The sequence below is a fragment of the Nannobrachium achirus genome (assembly GCF_963921795.1).
Source record: "Nannobrachium achirus genome assembly, contig: SCAFFOLD_47, whole genome shotgun sequence".
Classification (NCBI taxonomy): domain Eukaryota; kingdom Metazoa; phylum Chordata; class Actinopteri; order Myctophiformes; family Myctophidae; genus Nannobrachium; species Nannobrachium achirus.
The window spans coordinates 342,676-357,679 of record NW_027664696.1 but is presented as its reverse complement, the minus strand read 5'-3'; positions in this window follow the sequence as shown (position 1 = coordinate 357,679).

The window sequence follows — 15,004 nt, the reverse complement described above, 5'->3', positions numbered from 1 at the left end:
GCTTCCGATCATGACGAGCCTGCCTATAGATCATGTGATGAGATTAAAGTCCAGAGGGCATTTGACAAAGCTGTGGAAACACACCCACCGACACGCACACAGATGGAGGAACTGGGCAGTCCCAAGCAGAAACGTCATAAGGTGTCCAAGCGTTGGCTGAAGAAGCAGATGAAACTGCGCTTGAAGCATGGTCTTTGTGAGTATTTTTTTAAAGGGGTGTAAGTGATTCTTTCTTTCTTTTGATGTGACTATCACACATGTGTTGTGACATACGTATATGGGCAGGTCAGCCTCCATATTTGGGCATGATGACATCATGGACCTCTATATATATATATATATATATATTAGTGCTGTTCAACGATTAAATATTTTAATCGCGATTAATCGCATGATTTAGCTAGTTAATCGTGCGATTAATCGCAAATAAGTCATAACCTTTTATCAGTTCACAATGTAACTTAGAGGGACATCTTTCAAGTATTTGGCCGTGACCCTATTAACTTGGGAATGGAAAAATATGTTGGCTTTATGTGATAGTATGTTAATCTTTTATTCAAAATCACGAACTAAATTGTCACTTTATAAATGTGCAGATACCCTGTATATGTATGTTGGTTTGTTCACTGTTGACAATATTGTACATTAATCTAATCATCTGGAGACCTCCCCAAATAATAGTTTAGATAATAATGTTGAGAAACAGTGTCCAAAGGCCAAATGGCTATAATATATAAATATGCGATTAATTGCGATTAAAATAATTAATCGCGATTAACATGATGGTGAGTTAATCGCGATTAATTTAGTTAACTCGCACAGCACTAATATATATATATACTAGAAAAAAAGCCCCCTGCTTAAGGGGAACACACGCTGGACGCGGAGGCGGCGCGGAACGCCTCGTCTGCCGTGCCGATACGCCACTGTTCTATTTGACCAGCGTTGCCGCGCGTTGAAAATGTTCTCCCATGCTTCTCCCCACCGGGGGAAATGGATGTGCTGTGTGGCAGCGCGCCGCATCCAGTTGGGGTTACCGCGCGGCACTTCACGTGCGTCGATACCGCGATGCGACGCTGCGCAGCTGCCTGCGTTCAGTGTGTGCTCCCCTTTATGTCCCTAGTGCCCAGTTGTCTAGGTGGCCACCTCTCCAAGTGCCCACATATCCCTATTGGCCAGTTAAAGGGAATGGCCTACAGCAAAACACGGCCCTGACTGCGTGGGGCCCCAGACAGCCACTGTCAGACTGTCCATGTTTGCATATTATCTCTTTGTCATTTAAATATTATAGTGACTGTGACAGTGGTGTTACAGTACATGTCAAACCTACACACGGCTATCCTATGCACTCCATAGTAATCACATAAATACAGAGCTTTTGGAATCAGGTGCTCCCAAATAATTAATTAATTTATGTCCCGATACTACATTCTTTGGTGCAGTATTGATCAGTATTGTAAAATGAACAGTATTGTAGGCCTATATTGTTTTAACATTAGGCTATACAAAATAGATATGTAGGCTATTAGCCTATATAGGTCTATATAAGATATATAATACACCTAAATAGCCTCTAGAATCAACCTTGCCTGTCAACAGGCATAAAAAACTATTTTGCCATTTTTTAGGAATAAAATGTGATGTAAATAATAAATGTCAAATAAACTGTTAGATTCACTTGACACCACTGTCACAGTCACTATAATATTTAAATGACAAAGAGAAAATATGCAAACATGGACAGTCTGACAGCAGAATTGAGGGTAGGCGAAATGGCTCAGACAGGTAGGTGAAAAGACTCTCCTCCAAGGCGAAAATGCCAGGCGAAAGGACCAAATGCGTGTAGGCGAATATGTTATAGGCGAAAGTGCTGGTGACCTTTTTTAGCACCAATATAATAGGAGTCAGGACAAATCAAATGGCGAAAGTAGGCACGTTCTGAGACATTGTCGACCCGTTGATTGTTGTTAATATTTGGGGTTTTTGGTGTTGGAAATTACATAAATGCCTCGCTGGTATCATGTTTTTTGTGTATTCCACTATTCCTCATCCTACCCCTGCTCTCCATTGCAGAAAGCAACATAACGAATGAAGCTTGCACGTTAGAGCAGCGTCCCTCCGTCAACACAATGTTACATGCGTAGGCTATTTAGTTACACCATAGCATTTGCACGATCGCGAATGTGTCACTGTGTGCGTTCGGCATGCATGTTCTATTAACGCATTATTATGATGCACGATCCAGTGGTTATGGAGTGAGGCAATGTTTTTTGTGAACATGGATCGGAGAGACAGAGAAACAGACAGGTTTTCACTGCAGCGCACGCACGCACACGCACACACACACACACACACACACACACACACACACACACAGGACGGAGGACGGTGTATCTTTCTCTGTCTGTATCATTCCGATCCAAGGCATTAAAACGGTCCGGTCGCGCCCCCCGCCGCCGCCGAAAACCGAAAGAGAAAACGTGTTCCTAAAAGCTGTTTATGTGTTTGCAGCGTGTGTATCTTGTGCAATAACAATACTATCCGTGTTGTGTCCAAAAATGCCATACGATTCTCTGTCTGCTGCTGCTGCTGCTACTGCGTGTTAGATATGGGACGTTCGCGAACGAATCAAGTCTTGTGAACGGCTCTTTGAAATGAACGATGGGATCCGGTTCGTAGTAGGGAGCCGTTCCTTTTGTAAATGAACAGTGGTGGAAAAAGTACTCAACTTCTTTACTTAAGTAAAATAAATATCAATACTGCAATCCATGTGGAAATACTCTGCCACAAGTAGAAACTTGGAATGTTAAGTAAAAGTACAAAAGTATTGGTATCAAAATGTACTTTAAGAATGTCCTATTTCACAGGTTTTCCAATGAATAAAATGTAAAAAAAAAATGAAAAAAAAAATATATTTGTGAGCTTGTAGATCGGCTATTTTCAAATAGCAGGTATGTAGGCTACATATGTATGTCAGAAATACATTTATATAGGGTTGAAGTTATTTGTAATCATAATCAAAATGCCAAAATCTACATAGTAACTCAAATGAGCCAGTCTTTTGAACGGCTCTTTGAAAGGAACGGATCCGAGATCCGGCTCACTTCAGAGAGCCATAAATCCCATCTCTACTGTGTGCACTGCGAGGAGCTCATTCGGCTTGAGTTTCTTGCAGGTGGGATTTATGGCTCTTTGAAGTGAGCCGAGCCGGATCTCTGCGATCCGTTCCTTTTCAAAGAGCCGTTCAAAATACTACATGTAAAAAGTACAAACATTCTTTACTACAATGTACAAAATACACAAGTAGAAGTGTAATTAAAATGTACTTGAGTAAAAGCACTAAAGTAATGGTATCGAAATGCACGGAGTAGTTCACCCCCCATTTTTTTACTCGTGCCATGGAGACTTGAGTTCAATAATGTGTTGTAGACTATTTGTAGCATTCCTAAGACAAAAATATGATTATAGTACATTTAGCCCCATATTGAATAGAAAGTACTCAATATGCAGAACGTCACATTTCACAGGTTTTCCAATTAATAACATTTGGAAAAATCATTTGAAAATAGCAGATCTACAAGCTCACAATGTGTCGCAACGTGACAAAATGCAGGCCTATATAGGGTTGAAGTGATTTGTAATTATAATCAAAATCTAGAAAGTAACAAAATAACTAAAAGTAACTAAAATGAGACAGTATTTTGAACGGCTCTTTGAAAAGGAACGGATCGCAGAGATCCGGCTCGGCTCACTTCAAAGAGCCATAAATCCCACCTGCAAGAAAATCAAGCCGAATGAGCTCCTCGCGTGTGCACTGCAGTCGCACATGCGCAGTAGAGTGGGAGGGGGGTCCTAGCGAGAGGTGGCTAAAATATATGCCTGTATAAAAAATGGCGTTTTATATTAATTGTATGACAATTAAGTACAATCATGGTGGCAAACATAGCTTAGTAGCTTGCCAGAGTATTGAGCAGTGTACATGCCAAGCGGGGAACCGTTACGTTTACTGGTTTGCTGGGAATAGCCCTTCATGGCCTCCATGGCCTCTCTCACAAATAATATTATAAAGATATATATGGGCAGGTCAGCCTCCATATATGGGCAGATCCTGCCATAGGCATTGAGGTCAGCTATAGACATTGAGGTGTTACGGACCTACTGACAGCTCCCCCCTGTCAGGTGATAAGAAGTGGCCCGCCCAGCATGAGCTCAGTTCGGAGCTCTCCCCAGGTTGGCAGAGGGAGAGCAGAGGCCAAGATTACAGCTTAGGCAATTGGCACTGTGTGAAAAATGGGACAAAACATTGTGGGATAAAATATTTCAAGGAAATGCACGTAAAAAGGGTCTGTGTTAGAAACACATAATCCCATAATACTAAACCATAAAAAATATGAAAAATATGTCAATATTTACTCATATACTGCCACAACCCGAGTTTCACAAGATATTCCTGTTGATCCAGGCCACCGTGTCTGAGTTTCCAGAGTTTAGATTAATTAGATTTAATTAAAAACAAACTACTAATTGCCCGGAAACAGGGAACCGGATCTCAGTTTTTTGGCCGGAACAGCCCATTTCTCTGTTTCCTCTTCATGCCTCCGTTTACTTCAAATGTAAACACTGCTAGCTGACACAGCTGCTAACTCAGGAACAGTAGCTTGGATTAAGATTCAGCCTTTTGTAATCCCGAATGGACCATGGCATGCACAAAAGCTACACACATTCACACTGTGGCCATCTTGGATCACATGGGGTGGCAATGCAGTCAATCAGAAGCTTCCGTGGGCGGGTCTTGCCTTACCCAACAGGCTGCGTTGCCACCCCATGTGGTCATGTTATCCAAGATGGCCACGGTTTGAATAATGTCAATTCTTGACCGTTCTCTGCACGCAACACCATCGTGGGACAAGGTATAAACCTAGACTTGAGCTTGTAATCAACTGTTCCCAAACAGAACACAAGTCAGTGCCAGTGGTGGAAAAGTATTTAAGTCAAAGTATCAAAAGTGTGATTTAAGTACTGTTACAAGTAAAAGATTGGAATTCAAAATGTACTTGAGTAAAAGCACAAATGTATTGGCATCAAAATGTACTTAAAGTACCAAAAGTAAAAGTACTCATTTGCAGAATGTCCCGTTTCACAATTTTCACAAAGGTATGAAAATAGCAGATCTACATGCCCACAATGCCGCTTCTACAAGCTCACAATGCAGCTTATAGAGCGTGTGGGTCAGCTATAGAGATCTTGTGGGTCAGCTATTTTCAAATGTAAGTGCATATAGGGCTGAAGTAGTTAATGTATCTTTTTTTAATAATAATCAAAATCTACAAAGTAAGTTTTCAAATAAATCATACATGTAGTGGAATAAAAGTAAAATATTTTCCTCTGAAATGTAGTGGAGTACAAGTATTGGATATTTGAAATACTCAAGTAAAGTAGCCTACAAATACCTCAACATTGTACCTACGTACATTACTTAAGTATGTACTTTAGTTTACACACTGGTGGTCCAGGCAGGGCCAGATTTACCCATCAGGGTGCCCGGTGCTTGGACCGAGTTTGGTGCCCCCCCCCCGGCCCGCCCCGCCCCGCCCCGCCCCACCGGGGCGCCCGCCCGCGGAACAAACTGATAACGGTGATCATACTGCGCCTCTTTGACTCCTCAACAATACACATTATTTATTGTACAATACAAACGATATTTCCCATTCCTAGGTTTAACAGGTGGTCAACCCAATTCAAAGGAGCTTTCACATTGCAACATTTCAACACTCACTTGCTTGTGGCACTCGTTGTTGGTGTGGTGTTGGTGGAACCACATCATCATCTGTGCTGCTATCACCATTGTTGGCAGGTTTACCTGAGGGTTGGAATATAAATAGCTGTTGACTGACTGACTGCTCTCCAATGTACAGTACGTACATTGTATAGAACACAATTCAATGTGTGAGCTTTATTGGCATGAGAAAACATACGTTAAGTTTAAATTGCCAACACTATAACACTCACTTGTAGTCTGTGGCACGTGTGGGCATGGGAGCAGTGGCATGACTGGCATCACATCATCCCCTGTGCTGCTGGTGGGTTTACCTAAGGGTTGTAATATGTAGATCAATTATCTGTTGACTGACTCAACAACACACACATTCATTCATTTCTATGTTTAACAGGTCAACACAATTCAAAGGATCTTTCACATGAAACCATACAGTAGGTTTACATGCAACACTATAACACTCACTTGTAGTCTGTGGCACATATGGGATAAGATATCAATATAAAATAACTGTTGATCAAAAAAGCACAGCACTGTTGCATACAAGGTCTGCTAAGATGATTTTAAACCCAAGAAAGTCTTATGTCGTCCTTTGTGCAGTGCAGTGCTCAATTCCTTTTGGTAAATTAAGCTTTGATGATTTATTATTAATTAGAATATAACTCAAATGGAGTTGAATGATTGCACTGGCAGTAAACTCAAGACCCGCGTGACGCAGCCAATCTGCAATCACAGTTCCACGCACGTGATTTCTGGCTGCATTATAATATGCCTAAATAAGCTTAGTCTTTTCTAGGATCGCCTTTTAGTAGACCTTGTACCAGTGAACTGTACCGTCATGAAACTGTACCTTTTCCTATGCAAACTTCCAATAAAGTCTTCAATCAATCAATCAATCAATCAGTGCCTAACTGACTAAATAACTTCCAATATGAAAAGAGAATATGGATATTGAAATCATCGATCCCCCCACAAGGCTTTATGAACGGCTCTGACCCTAAAAATGTAAGTAAAAACACACACACACACACACACACACACACACACACACACACACACACACACACACACACACAATACCTCACAGTGTTGCCGTGGTCTTGGGTCGCGCGCCCCCCTAAGTTCACACTTTGACAACTGTTTTAACAAAGAAACGAGCCTATTATGCATATCAATACATCTGTATAGTAGGTGTTGAGCGACTTCGCGACCCCCCGAACATTGAATCACCACTGCTCACATACATTGCTTGTTTGTATAAACTCCATCCATGTAACCACACACCCTTAAACAGGCGAGAGACTGCCCAAAAACATTATGTTTAATGTATACATTTGTATTAATTACCATCATCATCATCATCTGGTGGTTGTGTTCGAGAGCGAGACTTCACGCCGGCTGCCGCGGCGTCTTGGGGATGACACCCGGCTTGTGTGTGCTTGTCTCCCGGGGCTGTGTGGCCATCAGCGTCGCTGCTCGTGGAGGCAGTCAGTGGAGCTCGAACTGACACAAAAACACTCTTGCTTAGGAGTCCAGCTTGTCTCTTACGTTTCTTTTCGTAATCTTTTCTTTTTTGGCTCCCACTTGCCTGTTTTCTAAATGCTGGGGAATCATTCTCTGAGTCTGTACACACAAGTGAAGTGGGGTAAACAAGGAAGTTTGAGTGATTTCGCGCCCCGAACGTGCCAAGCCAACGGACTGCTGGGAGTGTCACATGATCAGGGCCGGATTTATCGAAGGGCACACACACACAGGGCACACACACACACACACACACACACACACACTCTCACACACACACACACACACACACACACACACACACACACATACACACACTTCGATAGTAGATCCTCGCTGACCGAGCAACAAAAAAAAAAAAAACGTAAAAAAAAGAAAAAAAAAAAGAAAAAGGGTGCCCTAGGATGGTGCCCCCTTGTGGTGGTGCCCGGTGCTGCAGCACCTTCAGCCCGTTCATAAATCCGGCCCTGGGTCCAGGGCGGGGTTGCACCAGCTGTTACTAAGTTATAACGTAGCCTAGTTGTAACGTAAATGGCTTCTAAGTCAAGACTTACGCATTACTAAAATGTCAGGTGTTGCACCACACAAATTTGTTCTTACGTATCTCTAAGTAACAACTAAATATTTACACCACCCCTTGGGCAGCACTTACTTAGCACTTTACTAAGTAACCTATCTCTATGGGAGCAGAGCAACTTCACTACTAACGTGGCAGACAATATTATATCGGCTATTTAATTAATTCAACAATGAAACGACCCATCTGTTTAAAACATAGAGCCTACATTAAGCCCTATATACATTTCGGACATCTCAAAATAGCCGATCTACAAGCTCACGATTAATAGAGTATTTCTATATTGCAGGATTGATACTTTTTTAATTAATTTGAGTACTTTTCAACCACTGCATATATAGCACAACAGCGAATTGAACGGTGTGCTCTCTTCCCCTGTGTCTCCAAATATGCGTTGCCCTCCGTTACTTCACTACGGGGGAAAATGTATGAGGCCAATATAATTTGTGATACAATCCGTTTGCAGGGCAGTGCGCAGGGATGCGCTCGCCCTGTGCACGCATATCAGTGACTTGTGTACATGCCAGTGGAGAGACAGAGCTCTCTGTTGACAAAAGACGATACAAGCTTTATTTCCTTACTAGAAACAGTTCGTTTTCATTGGATTCGGGAGCTATGACGTCATTTTATGCGACTATACATTACTTTAGGAACAGTCTACGCATTACTAGTTACGTTATGCCTTAAGCAGTCGTGGTGCAACACCTGTTAGTAACTCACTTAGTTACAAACTAACTAGTAGTTACTAAGCCTCTAGTAAGGACTTTACTCCCTAACTTAGGGCAGAACTTACGTTCTGGTGGTGCAACTGGGCCCAGTGCACTTGTTAGTCAACAGCTAACTAACAGAGCTATTCTTCAATGATAGAACATGAATAACATTAAGGCTGTGGGGAAATTGACACATAATATAGGAAAGAGACACACATTGTGAAAATGGCAGATCTACAAGCTCGAAACGCCTTGTGTTGCGAGGTGTTTTGAGCTTGTAGATCTGCTATTTTCACAATATTTAGGAACAGAGTCAAACTAAAAGCAATGCCTCAACTGCTAGATTCCAAGTGCTTGTCAGGGTGGGGGTCCCCAGTTCAAATATGATTCTTGTTGGGGGTCACAGCCTGAAAAGGTACATTTAATTTAAAAAAGTAGATGAAAATATGACACAAAAAGAGGGCTTGTTTCCAGATTGTTTTATAATAAACAATTAAACTGAGCTGCATTTTTGTTGTTCAAATGTTTCCAAAATATTCAAACTTGTCACATGTTATCAAAATTATTTTACATAGCCGATCTACAAGCTCAAAATGTGTTGCATTGTGACAGTGTCTATTTCCAAAGAGCTGATGGTTGGTGTTAAAGTGGTTATTTTGTGCTACAGTATATTAACTACTTTTGCTGGAGGACCCCCTGGAACCCCTTCAAGGACTCCTGGTGGTCCCCAAACCCCACTTTGATGACCATTGACCTAGGTCAGGGGTTCCCAAACTTTTTGGGCTCAAGACACCCCTAGAAATGTATCTTTCATCCGAGGCACCCCTACGGTACATTACAATCACAATCTTTACTGGGATCCAAATACTGTACTGTAATTATATTGTTACATACTATATATATACTGTAATTATATTGTTATGAAACATACATGAACCACTTTAACCCTATTTTATACACTGTTTGAAAATAGCCGATTTTCAAGATCACAGCGAATCGTAATATGACACGCTTGGAGATTTGCCATTTTCAAACATTTTGTACTTTTACTTTTAGTGCTTTAAGTACATTTTGATGGCAATATTGTCATACTTTAACTATACATCTAGTATTTCTATATTGCAGTATTTTTTTTTTTATCCCACGATTTCGTAACCCATTTTTTCATCCATTGCCAATTACCTTTACCTGTAATCCTGGTTTCTGCTCTCCTCGTGGCATGGACTGACCTCATGCTTCCTTCAGTGCATGAATAGTCCAAGTTGCTTGCTTGAAGCACACACGCGTTTAAAAGCATGAAACAACTAGAGGGAAGATTGTGTCAGTCAAAACTAAAAAGATTTAAAAAAAACATAGCTTTCCATCCATTTTAAACTTTATGCGGACACCATGTTGCTTTCAAGAAATGGACACCACTCACTCACTCACTCACTCGACCACTCACACAGACAGAGTAGAGGCAGAGACCAGCTGTTTCATATGTGCGCTCTTCAAAGAACAGAAGTAAAATCCTTATCGTTCATATAGATCCATTTAATTTTCACTATCCATTAGCCTACCAAACCCTGTTTGTGTAAGTAAACCAAAGGAAGCTTAGCCAGTATCTACATGTGAGGTTTGAGACATTGAAATGTGCGGCAGTGTTTCAGGGGTAGAGGAACCATCATTAGAACATGGAGGGTTCCCTAAGGGTTCCCAGTTTGATCCCGGGCTCCCCCAGAGTTAGTGTCAAGAGTCCTTGAGCTCTGAACCCCTAGTTACTCCCGGTGAGCAGGTTGGTACCTTGCGTGCGTGTGAATGGGTGAATTATGAAATGCACAATCTCTGTAAAGCGCCTTGGATAAAGGCGCTATATATAAATGCACCATTTACCATTTTAATGCACATTTAAAAGACAATGGAATTCCCACAGAGGAGGTGTCAATGCGAGGCTGACTCTGCCGGAGTGGAGAGAATAGCCAATGAAATGACAGTAAAACTACTCGTCATTTTGACCTATAAGTCGGTTTATGTGGTTTCACATTTTACATTTTTATTTTATAATTTCTTCTTGACAGCACACATCGCAGCTGACATGTCCCTAATACCAGATGGGCCACCGCCAAAAAAAGAAAAAAAAAATGGAGGACGAACGTCCCCAAAGCTGAATGACTCATAAAAAGCTGGAGGCCCAAAGGATCTGTGGACAAGGCTACGGAGTGAGGAGGTCTCCAGACCTTCTGCTAACATGTAGCAGCCTCCCTGCATTTAGACTGCACTGTGTCAAGTGTAGCAAGCCAGAATATACCCCTCCACAGACGAGCCTGTAAATACCCCAGGTGTATTCTGCGCTAGTTTAGTTCATACCCCGGGGTGTAAAACAGGCTGTACCAGAATGCACATTTCTATAGTCCACATAAACCCCACTTGAGTTATTCATGTGTGTTATGCCCATTGTAATATTTTTTATTAAGACCTCAGTTAGTAATTCATCCATTCCAGTATATAATGCTTGTAATTTGCATGAATATGCACGTAAATCGATGTCAGAATATTTTTTGTAATGATAATTTATAGATTTCTGGTTATGCAAGACTATCTCTCCCATCCAAATTGTACTTTTTTCTGAATAATCTACTATTTATTGTATTAAGTAATACCTCTCTAGACCATATGATAATGTTTCTGTAGCACAAAAACCTTACAATTTAAGCATGTTGTAGTTCAACGTTTATGTTTATGGGGGTTTAAGATTAGGGTTTAAAGGACACCTTTTTTTTTCTTTTTTACAACAAGGGTTAATATTTTAGATTGTAATTAGAGAAAAGAAAAGATGAGTGTTAAAATGTTTTCATTTACTGCTTTTATTGTTTTAGAGATTTTAGTATTTTGATTTCAGAGGGTGGGGGCATGTGTACTAAGTGGCTAAATATGTATTTTTAGATGCAGTAAGCCGGCAATTTCACTGTTACTATTTACACCAGCCCTCATGAGTCACATCTGCCCAGGAAAGATTGCGGTGCATCTTGGGAATGGGCTTATTGTGTCTAAGACATTATTTAGCCACTTGCATGCATTACCCCAAGTTGGGGGCATGCATGCAAATCAAAATCATTAAAACGATAAAGAAAATAACAAATAATTAAATGAAAACATTTAACACTCATCTTTAATTCATCTCTAATGACTATCTAAAATATGAACCCTTGTTGTAAAAAACAAAACAAAGTTGTCCTTTAAAGCACCCCCCACCCCATGGAGCCTTAAATTCATGGAGTTATTGTCACATTAAGCCAATACTTTGATGACGGGTAGAGTCTCCAGCAATAAAAATCTCCATGAATTCAAGACTTCATGGGGTGTGTGTAATTTTCTTTATTTGGGGCAACTACTCCCTAAAGTTTAATTTTAGGCTTTGTTTTTGAGAGGTTAGGTTTAGGATTAAGGTTAGGTTAGATTTTTGTGAGGTCAGTGTTTTTTGCAACGTGGTTGCTAATGTAACAGGTTGACCTTCATCTGTCTTAAAACAATAAAGGTTTTCATCTTCCTCAGTGCGTGTTTTTGAGAGCCACTGACTGTCACACAGTCAACTTGTGTTTAACTGTCCAGTGTCCTCGTGTGCCCTCTGCTGGTTGAAAACCGCATGACATGCACTGTGGATATAGCAGGTTTGATACACCAATGAAAATATACATGATCTATATATATTATATTACAGAATAAGATTTGTGTGATGATTATGATGATGAGGATGATGATGACTGGTTACATAAGTTAATGAAAGAGGAATAATTCCACATTGTCTCTATTGCAGGACATGTTCTGTTCAAATTAAGTGACAAAAAACACCTAGTGTGTCGTGTTCTAGTCTAGAGATATAGGCCTACACCTATTTCTTTTTAAAGACCCAATGCCAAACTATATTGTCTAATTTATCTATTTCCACTTTATACTGTATGTACTGATTTTAAGATGTTAAACTATAACATAGGCCTATACTGTATAATGTGTAACAACTTAAATCCTATATGGTTGACCAGAGTTCCTTAGTGTCTTTTTCTCTTTTTCGCTGTAAATTAAATATCTTTGCTGAAAATAGCCGATTGACAAGCTCTCAACGCGTAACAGTGTGATACGTCCAGCTTGTTGATCTGCCATTTGCAGCGAAGGTTTTCCCCATTATGCGAACGCTGGGGTTACTGTGGTTAATGACTGCTTGAGCTCTTAATAACCACTAGCAATATTGAAACATTAGTTATTGATTCCTACAGTACTGTACAGTTTACCTGCTGCATACAATCCTAGAACCATGGTCTGCCTGTATGTATATGCTCAAAATGAGGTGCAGATCTCTTCTGCATAGTACTGTTCTATTAAAAAAGGACCTCAATTGAAACAAGCAATATGCTTTTTTGGGTGTATCCTTTTAGTTGACCTTGTACCTGTGAACTGTAGGCTATGTGATTAAACTGTACCGTTTCCTATGCAAACCTCTAATAACGTTTTCAATCAATCAATCAATAAATAAATGAAATTAAGTTACAAATGGCGTAAACAGGGAAGACAATTGTCATTTGAAGAAGCAGTATCTCCACTAATTTAAAATAGATGCGATAGATAAGACAAATAACAGTGTTGTTTGTGAGGTGCCATTCTGACATAATTTACAACCTCACTGAATCACATAGTGTTTTTCATCTGATTACCTCAAGACCTTATGATTTCCTCCCCATTAGACATTTGAACATTATTATGAGATTGCTGATAAGAATTTGATTGAATTCCAATGTGTTGTATTTCCTTGGTGGTGTTACTGTTTTCACATGAAAACCTCACTCCTGCCTTTATGCCTTTAGTTCCTTACCTCTGGGTGGGGTTCAGTTTTCACCTTCTCCCATTTATTTGTCTCTCGTTGTTCCAGAGGAACACAAATTGTTTTTTTTACCTTTTCCCTGTTAAGGATTATTAATTATCATAGTCAACAGTTGTCTCTAAGGCGTAAACCTTCAGCTGTGTGGCGTCATAGAGGAGTTCAATCTGAGGCTACCTCATTTCATTTCAAGGACCCCCAAAAGTAGATGCATTACCCAGGGAACCCAATTTAAAACCATGTTGTGCCAGGGACCCCCATAAGATGTGTCATCTTCTATTGCCTTTCCCATGGGTCACTGGTCAGAGCCCAACCATTGGGGCAGAGTGTATCACCTCACATGCAGCTGCAATAACCGCTAGTCTAAAGGGCCCACTAGTGAACAGACATGCAGCTGATTTTTATTAACACATATTTTTATTAGGGTTTTATTTTACTCAAATCGTTGCTTCTGGGGTGCCCTTTGTTAAAATACCTACACATTATAAGAAGAATGTAGTTACACATCAACAATAGAAACTCTATTTAGTCTTGACCTACTCTTTTTATTGGTATCACGTGACTGGGAGGTCCAGTTTCCTCAGACAGAAGTGTTATGAGATTCACAAAAGTGGATTTTTCCCCTAATCTAAGTTTTAAATCACGTTCATGATTAATACGCGGCCTTCCTTCTCTACCGGCTGTTACAAATGTCCATATAGAGCAGACCTGGGCATTGTGCGGCCCGGGGGCCGTATGCGGCCCTTTGGTTCACTCTGACCGGTCCTTGTAGGGTTAATGGCAAATTACAAAATAAACACATTTTTTAATTGTACCTCATGCATGGACTAAAGCTGCATTTCTTTTATTTTGAAGTTTTTTATTCATGTACATATGGACACAATACGTACATCAGCACGTGTGCATGATCATTGGATGTTGTCTCAATAACAAGCAGGTCACACGTTAAGATGACCTGCCTTACCTTATATCACCCATAGAAAATGGGTAAAGTGTCTAAAAGGGTTCTCAACAAAAAGTTGGACTGCCAAGTATGAAGTCGGAGATCATTTTGTGTTTACATCATCAATCATGATGAGTTACACTGAACTTCCTTGCTAAGATCTTCAGAGGGAGTTTAGTAGTAGTGTGGAAGCAGGGAAAGAGTGTAGGCGTACCAATGAAAGTGTGTGTGAAGGTGTGTATGTGAGTGTTAGCATCAGGATCAAAGAAGGAGAGTTTTCCTTTATTCCAGTCCAGCAGCACTCTGATCCTCTGGGGTTTCTGCTCCTTCAGTCCCTCCAATACGAGATCAGTGGCTGGACACAGTGCTCTGTATTGACCTTGATGTAACCCTATACCCCGGAATACTTTTCCAGTCGAAACCTGGGCAGGTGTTTCCACACCCACGTTCCACTTTCTGCTGTCTCCAACCTCAACATCCCAGCTGTGAGATCCTGAGTTAAAGCCATCATAACCCAAGATAAAACTACCTGAGACGAGGTTGGAAGCGAACTGCAGTTCTTCACAACGACTCACACTGGTCAGATCATCAGACACGACGTATCTTGTGTCAGAGCTGTTGGGGTTCA